Genomic DNA, 10,302 nt, shown 5'->3' on the forward strand with positions numbered 1-10,302 from the left:
GCGCCGCCGCCTCACTCCCCGCGCCGCCGCCGCCGCCCCGGGCTGTGCCCGCCGCGCTCCTCCCGCCGACTGCGGGACGGGCTGGGGCCAGAGGGTCCCGGCGTTCCGGCACCTCCCGATCCCGGCCCCCCCCCGCCGGCCAGCGCGGCTTGGTACGGCCCGCGCTGTACGGCGAGCGCGGGCGGCCGCACTTCCCGGCGGCGGGGTGGTCCCGGCGCACGCGCCGCTCCTCCTCCTTCTCCACTGGGGGGAACCGCTCCCGACATGGAGTCCAGGAGGGCGGGCGGGACCCGGCGGGACGCAGGATGGGAGGGGCCCTTACCGGGCGCGGGGTTCCCGGGGCCGGGGTGAGGCGGTTTCCCCAGGAGGTGGGGGTGTCCCCGTTCCATCGCCGGCTCCCAGCGGGGAATTTCCCCCTCTCCCACCACGTGCTGGAGATGCGAGAGACTCCCTGCGCAGCCCGGCTTGGCCGGCTTAGCAGGGCACCCGCCTCCCCTTGGGGTTCCTGGCGGAAAAGGGTAATGCAAAGTTGTTCACTCGGAGTAACAAAGCGAAGTCGCTCTGGAGACTAAGTAGCTGAAGGTGTTCAGTGCCCGGGGCGCTGCGGGAGCGCGGAGCTCGCGCAGGTTCGGGCTTACGTAGCAATGCAGACACCACGGACTGAGCCGGGACTAAACGGGGACCTGCCGCTCAGAGAGCACTCCCAACTAAAAATATTAGTTTTTTGGTTTTTTTTTTTAAAAAAAAAGCTAAGAAAACGATGCATTTGCAGCATGTAGTGCACGTATCTACAGAGACGCGGTTCTCTGATAAACAGATACTTGTTTCGGAAAACTGTGTTGTTCAAATTACTCAAAACTCAAGTAAAAATAATTGGTTTTCCTGTTTTCAAATCAAGCCCTTGCCCATTTCATTTCCAGTACTTACAGCTTTTTCATTAAGCCTTAATGCTTTTTTCTTTTAAAATTATTTTTATTAACTCCTAGACATTTTAAACTCTTGCAACTTCCTCTGTTTTCTGCCTAAAGACTTTTCTTTTTCTATTCTGCTAGTTTGATTCACTTCTGTTTGCTGGGGGGAGGGAGGTTGTAACTTTCAGCTTTTGATTGCTTGTTATTTTCTAGAATTGTTTGTATCTGCAGCGCTTTCACCCTTTTGTAGGACTGAAGGCTCTTTTTTAGTGGCAGTGTTAGCCACAAGCTTGTGAGTTAAACTCTTAGAAGTTAAGATATATGCTGACACAATTAAATTATGCTATTTAACCATGCTGTGTGAATGTATTAATTGTACAACATCATATCAGATAACACAAGTTAGACAGCAGTTAATGAAAAACATCCTTATCTGTACACTACCCAATCATTACACAGCACATATTTTCTAAATTTCTGTTATATGAAGAACTCCTGTCCTGAGTTAACTGTTGAGAACTGGAAACATAGATATGGGAAGGGAGGTATTTTCAAAGTTAATAATTCTGCGTGTTCATCATGGGAGAATCATGTGCTGATTTTCTGGAATTATGAATATTCACAAATCCCACAGATTTTACATTAGGTACTGAGTCCTTAACTATTCTGCAAACTCTCTTCTGTAAAACTGCAGATGAGGTAATCATGATTAGGAAGAACATGAACATTCATTATTGCTTTTTATGTAAGGTATTTAAAAATTGTTCTTGGGTTCAAATGTATTTAGGAAATAACAATTTCTAAGTCCAAAAACTTTATAAAATCTGGATATTCTTTTCATGAAGTTTCTTTGTCAAGCCTGGCCAGAGAATTACCAAGGGAAAACACAGAACAGGATATTGCAGGAGTCTGAGATGAGCAAGCTGTGAGCATTACTGTGTGTGCTGCCTAGGTCAGCCTGTCACTCCCACAGTGCTGCCTGCATTTCCAAAAGAACAGAGAGGTTCTCCTACAGTCCATTAAGAAATAATTCTAATCTATCTGCCAAGAGCAAGACTAAAACTTGTGTGTGTGCACCAATGCTCTACATGAGTGTATGCATGATTTATGCAGCAGTGAGTTTAGTTGTGTTTGTTAGCTCTGTGGTGGGGCTGCTCCTACTTGCTGAAGCCCAGCTGCTGCTGAGGAGAATTAACCTGCTGTGCAGACATGCCCAAGAATGCCAGTGAAGAAAGCTGCCATTTGACAAAGCTTAACCAATCAGTGGAGTGCTCAGCTACCTTAGCCATGTCTTGATGCATTTCTTCATGACAGCAAATGTGAAGACCTACTTTAAATCCTGCTTGACCAGAGCCCAGTGTTGTCTTTCAGTAGTTGTAGCCAGCAGAGTCATAGATGGGTGACAGATGGAAATTCTGGAAGTTTTTGTAGGATGATCCTATGGACAAGTCCATTTCTTCTCAGTAACTTTCTATCAGTTCTTTATCAATTGTTGATTACAGTAGTGAGTAACACAGGTTAGTTTGTACTACATGAATATGCCACCTTAAAACTTTGCCACCACATACACAAATTTTATATTTCTATGATTACATCTGCTATCAAGTCTGTTCACCAGTATTGCAGTATTTCCTGAGTTACCCCTATTGTTTATATGCATTTGTTTTCTCTCGTCTGATACTTCTGGTTCTCTGTTTGCATTAACTTGTTTTCTCTTAAGTAATAAGTTCTTTTGGAGGGAGCTATCTACTTTGTTTATGTTTATGCTACATCTAATACTGTATTATGGTGGTACAGAATTAAAAGCAAGATAAATGAAATCAGGAATTAACCTTTATTTCATTGCAGCTATTTTTAATCTAGATTTCTATTGTGGGTGTTTGTCTTTCATGCGGTTCCACCTGGAGAAGAGGAGATTGAGGGGAGACCTCACTGCAGTTACAATTTCCTTGTGAGGGGAAGAGGAGGGGCAGACACCGATCTCTTCTCTGCTGCGACCAGTGACAGGACCTGAGGGAATGGCCTGAAGTTGTGTCAGGGGAGGTTTAGGTTGGATATCAGGAAAACGTTTTTCACCCCGAGGGCGGTTGGTCACTGGAACAGGTTCCCCAGGGAAGTGCTCACAGCACCAAGCTTGTCTGAGTTCAAGAAGCATTTGAACGATACTCTCAGGCACATGGTGTGACTTTTGGGGATATCCTGTGAAGGGGGAGGAGTTGGACTCAATGACCCTTATGTGTCCCTTCCAACTTGGCAGATTCTGTGATTCTGTGAAAATACGAGTGTAAACTGAGCGTACCTTTTGTGACTATAAAAATACAGAGTAATAAACCACTATTCTTGTAGCTTTCATTTTTTTAAGTTTATGAAGAATTTTAAATGTGGGGTTATTTTATCTGCTTAAAGCCCTTCAATTCTTGGTAAGAAGCGGATGCTCACTGCTGTCCTGGCCACGAGATGGCAGTGCTGGATATATAAAAAACAGCAGTTTAGGAGCTTAAACTTGCACTACCTACAGTGACAAAATCCACATCTTTTTGTTCATGAATGAGGAAAGTAAACAAAAGTTGAGCTCTCCCAAACAATATTTATTAGTTAGCCATCAAGTGCTTAGTTCATCTCCCAAATTTATTCCGTCCTTCCCCAGAATCTGAGATTGCTTTAAAAAAATTTGCAAATGTCATTTTCCCCCATCCATTATTAAAAAAGGACACCAATTTATTCTCATGTCATTGTAGCTAAGCAGTTAAACTATCTATATGAGCAAACCTAGGTAATCTTTCTTTCTTATATTTTTTTGCCAAAAAAAATAGTGCTAAAAATATTCTCCAACATTAGTGACAAGTAAAATTGTGTATTTAAAGATGAATTACCTGTACAACTTTTATAATGCTTTGGAGAAAACAGTCATGTAAATCCTGAGTGGTTCTACCCCTATACTAAAAAAGTGAACCCCAGAATGCAGCATTTCAACATCCGTGTGTGTGGTATATATACACACAAAGGAAAAATATTTGAACTCAGTGACTGCACAACTCTAAGTGATGATGAATTTTAGGCAACACAGCTTTGAGACAAGATTGAATGACTGAATTTGCAAAGTTGTTGTTTCCAGAAAAAAAAAAAAAAAAGAAAGAAAAAAAAAGGGGGGGGCAAAGAGCAAGTAGCATCCATCTTCACTAAAATATGATAAATAAGAAATGTCTAGTGCCCATTTCTAAAACATCATTTTCCAAATTAAACTAGACATCATTCCACTGACAGCTTCCTTGAGTTTTCTGAGAAATGACTTTATAAAAATACATATATTTGTCTCTCAAATAATTCAGTAAAACACATTTTTCAAACTTAATGGAGATGAAAACCTTCTGTAACTTGCAAAAGTGCTAGATAAATAGAATGAGAAAAAAACAGTTCATAAATAAGCCAGCTGGCAAAATAGCATCATCAAGGAGATAGATTAGTTGAGCTAGCATTTGATGAAAGATACATCCTCTTCAGAAAAATATGTTGCTTTAGCCATTCATCTGTATCACTGGTAGATTAAGAACTAACAACTCTTGACATGAAAGAAATACAGCAGCTCTGTCAAATAAACACACTGCAAATAGCCTAATAATCTTCTGTTATACTCAATACTATTCCATTTAGTTATTTTTCATTTGTATCTCTTCCTTCTCTTTATAGTTCTCAGACATCTTTACTTTGTGTCTAGTGACCTTCATTTACTCAGCAGCTTTTGCTTTTCATTTTATATTCTGTATTCTTGCTCTTCACTACTGTTTACAACCATCTACCACCAACAAAAAAATCTGCTTCCCCTTTTAAAGCAACCTACAGGTGGCTAGAAAATCTAGTCTACAGCCACACTGTGAACCAAATGCAAATAATTCTTGGTATTTTTTCCTATTTTCATTGAATATTTTTAAATAAATGTGAGATCCTTATATGTGTTTGTCTTTTATGGCATTATCTGAATGGTTGATGTCATTCACCTTTGTGCAAGGCAGTTTCTCAGTGTGTTATTAGTGCCAGCCACATTGCTGCATTGGCTCACCTGGTTTTACAGGATACATCTTTTGCAAAGAACAAGCATATGCAAACAGTTTGTGGTATTGCATTCCTGTGGTACAGTGTAGTCACATTAGGTTACAAACTGTGTTTTGTGTAGAAGACTTTTAATATTGAAGTTTTATGTATTTAAATTTTAAATAGAACTCAAGCAGTTGTAGAGAACATCAGTTATTCATGCTATAATATTCATGCTATAAGTACAAAATAATGTTTTATACAAACCTCGTGCTTTTCACCTGAAAAGTTAAAAGATCTCTACAAACAGTAACAGATTGTAAAGGGTTATGAATACTGTTGAGTACATGTGAGGTTCATGTTATGAGGAAACTATTATATGAGGAAAGTTCATTATTCAGCAGAGGAAATGAGAAAATTTCATGTAGTAGATCTTAGTCACCATTCTTTTTTTCTGCTGCAACAGAAATACCATCATGTATATATATGGAACTCACCAGTCCTTAAAACATTTCATGCACCTCACATTGTCACCTAGTCAGAATATTATTTTTCCACTATAATAATTTCTCTTATGAAATGAATAAGCAACAAATGAGTACACAGTAATTTCTAGAATGTCAAGTTATTTGTCAAACTATACATTTCCTCATTGTTTTCTTTGTTTTGGCTCCACTGTGTAGGGAGACAATAGCTCTGGAGTCCTGATCCAGGACCAGTAGATGAGGAATCAGATGCTGCATCCTGTCAATTCCCTTCTCATACAGCTTTACTTACAGACATCACACCAAGTATCTAACTACACATTCACAAATCATTTTAGGTTTCTGTGTTGTTGTTCAAGCAGTGACTAATAATGTGATTAAAGTTTAACTGCCAGTGCACTCTGGTTTGCTTTGGTACGTTTTGGTGCACCAGTAAGTACCCCTTCTTTCAAACTGCAGGACATACCAGATAGTAGCATATCACCTGTGATACCTGTTTAGTATTTATAGAATTCAATTTGTTACTACAAATCCTAAAAAAGTTAAAAAAACCCCAAATCAAACACAAACAAACCACATTGAAATGTATTTCATCCTTTGGGTGTAAAATATTGCAGCATTACTGCAAATTTTAATCCAAAATTAACTAATTAAAAACTGAGAAAATCAAAGGAAAAATATTTTAAAAAATGGACTTAGAATAGTACTTGACACTCCCTTCACCAATAATAACCTTCAAGCCTTCCAAGTAAAGAAATCCTATTATTTACATGACACAAGGCAGAGCAGAGCTAGCTGAGGTAGTGCAAAGCCTCACAGCTCTTAGGCCAGACTTCTCCCTAAGCCAGACCTGGAATTCCTCAAGGCTATTCCTTCCTGCACTTCTGGCTTCTGCAACCCACAAAAGTCAAGGCGGTGCCTTAGCAGAGCAGTAATTTAGGCAGCTATCAATTTTTAAAGGTTCCAGTGATGGGCAGTGGCAAAAAAAAAAGAATAAAAGGATCAGTAATTTGTTCTTATGCTGCTCATACAGTCACTCAGTCTCACTTCCAACTTAACACAGTTTAGGAAAGGAAATATAACTAAATATTTAGAATTCTAGAGACACGTAACTTTTTTTTAAAAATCTATATATATTTGGGAAAAAAATATTTACAAAGCATTTACCTTTTACAATATTTTTCAATATTTGTCTTTCTATAGTGTACCATTTATATTTCTATTTGTATGTCAAGGGAAATATATGTTTTCCTTGACATACAAATAGATTAAAGAAATAGGTAAAAAAAATTATTAGTCTTATATTTTATATTCATTACTGTTGTTTATATTCATTAAAGTGTACTTCTTGCCTAATCTCTGTTTCAGAGGTATCAGGATTCTGTTGCACCATCCAGATATTGGTTACCTCTGACTTTCACCACTTTTACAAAATAAATTATGAAAACAGTGGCTGTGTGTTGACTGCACTTTCCTGTGACTCCTCTACAAGTTCTGTACTTGTCCTATTCCCTTAGAGGCAATGAGACAGTAGAAGTATGTTTATTCAATGACCAGCTAAAACTGGAGCAGTCTGCAAGGAGACCTGTGCTGCAATCATTATATGGTAATTCAGTCTCCTCTAGGTTCATATACCCAATAAGGAATTAATGTATTACCTATGACAATAATTATAAACATGCAATGTTCAAGGAGACAAAGATTTAGACATCAAATATCAGTTAAGTGAAAAAAAACAAAGTGCTGTTAGAAAAGCCTAAGAGTGAATGTCATTAAATGTTATGTGAGACTACATTTACTGGACATCTTTTAGCTAAGCCTTCAATGGGAATTATTTCTGGCATAATAAACTACCTATATGTTATAATTTTCTTTATATAAATAACATTAAGGGCATTTTAGACACAATAAAGGTTTTTTGTTAATCTAAAAGTTATATTTCATCATTCCTAAATGTTTAGGATGTGTAGGATATGGATGTGGGCTGAAAAGAGATATGTGTAACACACCAAATGTCACTATGATGGAAGAAAATCACAGAACCACAAACATTTAAACATCAGTCAAGATGGCAATAGCTGGATCATTTCTATAACGCCCAATCAAAGCAAAATCATTAAGTATCAGTATTATTTCAAATAGGATGACAGTGTATTTTTCTATCAGTCTTACCTGTATTGTCTTCAAAGTCTGAATTCTAATTAAATACAAATTGTCAACCAACCCAGGCAGCATATCCCTTTCACTGTCTTTGCTCATACCACGACAACCTACGAAGTTTTTACATGAAAACTAAATAGGTTTATAAGATTATAATTGAAATACACCATTTTTTTAATCCCATTCCTTTAAAAAAAATCTATTTAAAAGATAGCTGTGAGACCCAATACGTAAAATCAGTTGTCTGAAGATTACATGGACAGCATTCCTACTGATGTAATACGCATTGCTGAAATATTTATATTCTCTGCAAAGAGCACCAGGTTTCTTTTGGTGCCAAATGAAATTGCTCCAACTCCCTGCTCATCTACTACCCCACCTCAGTTGATGGAGTACTTCTCTCTTTGTGATGGTGCAGCGGATCAGACTTCAAAATTGACCTAGGTTGAAAGGATATTTCTGGCTTTGCCCACCAGAGCCCAGAAAACTCAATTAAAAAGTAATTGCTAGTGAATGATTGATACTTCCTTGAATTTGCAGGACATAACATCAGGTTGGACATTTTAGATTAGAGAGAAAAGATGATTCAGGTAGTCATTCTGACAACAGCAAAGAGCCTGGCTTTCAAACTTATGTTCAGAACCATCTTATGTAAATTATGACAATCATAAAAGAATCCTGACCTGTGCAGCCTTCTTAGAGATTGCTTCTGGTCTTAGCATTCGAAATTAAATGGGTTCATATCAGGGATTGATACCAATTTAAAGAGAACTGTTTTAGTTCAAGTGAGTGCTTTTGTGGCAAAGGCCATTCTGGCCTCAGGTAACAAATACAGTACCCCAAACACAAAGGCACTTCATTCCCTTCCTCTTGCAGCCCACCAACTTCAGCAAGCTGTATTAAGAGCCAAAGCCGGTTAGTCATCTTTGTATAACCAAGATCTAAATCCCTCTGGCAGCTCATTCACTCCTCTAATACACTCCATTAAATTATCAGAGAGAAGAGGTATAAATAGTAGTAAATTCTTAGTTAAACATTTCAAAGCTGCTTATGACTTGAAAACTACTAAAAAACAACTGCTACAAATTCACGCTTTAAGAGTTCCTGGAAATTCTCAGCTTGTTTATAAGTAACTCACTCCAGTGGTTTCTGTTATTTAACACACTCATTTGAAATTTCTTCCTGTTTGCAATAAGACCTCTACCTTCAAAAACATTTTTGAGGTGCTATAAGTATCCCAAGCTACTTTTGGCTTTTTGATTATACTAGGCAAAGCTGGAATTTCTTCCAAAGGTTTCAGCAGAGTAATTCACAGTAGTTTTACACTTGACTGTTCATTTGATTATCTTACCATTCTAACAAATATTTGCTAATTGACCAGAGATTTTCTAGTAAAGCATATCTTTTAATAAATGAGCATAACAATACTGTGTCCCTAACGGGTAAGCTGTCTAACCAGAAGGTTATTAATCATGGGAAGAGTAACTCCTATTTAAAACCCTGAATAGACACATAAAATACATGCAACAAACAAAGGGAGGGAAACAGAACTCAAAACAGGAAGGGGGTGTTGTTCAATATTGCAACAAAGGAAATGTAGGATGAAAACTGAAAACTTGCACAAGCAATAGCGACATTGAAGATTCTGTATGATTTCCACTACATTGTGACTTTGATAGCTGTGCTAAATAACTGCTGTGAAGCAAATTAATGAACTAAATGCTTAAAGGCAAAAGCCTTTGCAAGTAAATATGATTCATCTTTTATGAAGTCAGAGGTAAGACTTATTTGGCTTTTTTTTAAACACAGGAAATCAATACCCAGGTTCTCTTCATACCATGAATAACACTGAGTGTTTGACCTGCACGGACATATCACCAATCCTGACACACACATCCTCCAATTCTTCAATCACAATGAGTTATGTGAAATTAACTTAGGTTTTCATGTTTATTTAGCACACTGCTGAATAGTTTCTCACAGTAAAAAAAAAGAAAAAAGAAAAAAGGGTAAATGGTAAATACATTATGTAACTTCACAATATAAGCGCAGTGATGCGTAGATATGCAATTTAAAATATACTGCAGTGTAATCCCCTCTTACACTACTTTGTAAAACACTGAGCAACACTAAGACATACGACGTTAAAACACCACTATTAACAAAGTTTATGGCTCACGCATTTATGGCATTTTAATATTATTAAACTTGAGCACACAGGCCCTGCGCACACGGCGTGCTCACACCTACGGCACCATCCCGACATGACTCATGACATTCGCACGTATCCCATAGCAGCGAGCGGGGAAACGAGCACGTCCCTCCTCGTCGGCAGTTTCTGATTTATTTATCCGAATAAATATAAAACACCATGTCATACTACGAACGACTGATGTAAGGGACGTGTTTCCACCAAGCTCAATTACAAAACAAGCCGCGGGCATCAGCGCGGTGGGGCGGCCTCCGGGCAGGTCCCTGCGTCCCTCAGCGCTCCAGCACCGCCCAGGGACAGCCGGGGGTTGCGCTGCGCCCCTTCCCTGGGTCAGGAGGGGCCCAGCCAACCGCCCTTATCGGCGGGGCCCGGCGGGCGGGCGGCACCGCCCCCGCTATCACCGCGCACCCCGACCGCGGTGTGAGGGGAGCGCGGCGGCCCCGCGCCTGCCCAGGCCGTTACCGGCCGCCCCCGCCCCCGGCGCCGCGGGGCCGCCCCCCCCCCC

The sequence above is a fragment of the Corapipo altera genome, unplaced genomic scaffold (assembly GCF_003945725.1).
Source record: "Corapipo altera isolate COAL_440 unplaced genomic scaffold, ASM394572v1 47, whole genome shotgun sequence".
NCBI lineage: Eukaryota > Metazoa > Chordata > Aves > Passeriformes > Pipridae > Corapipo > Corapipo altera.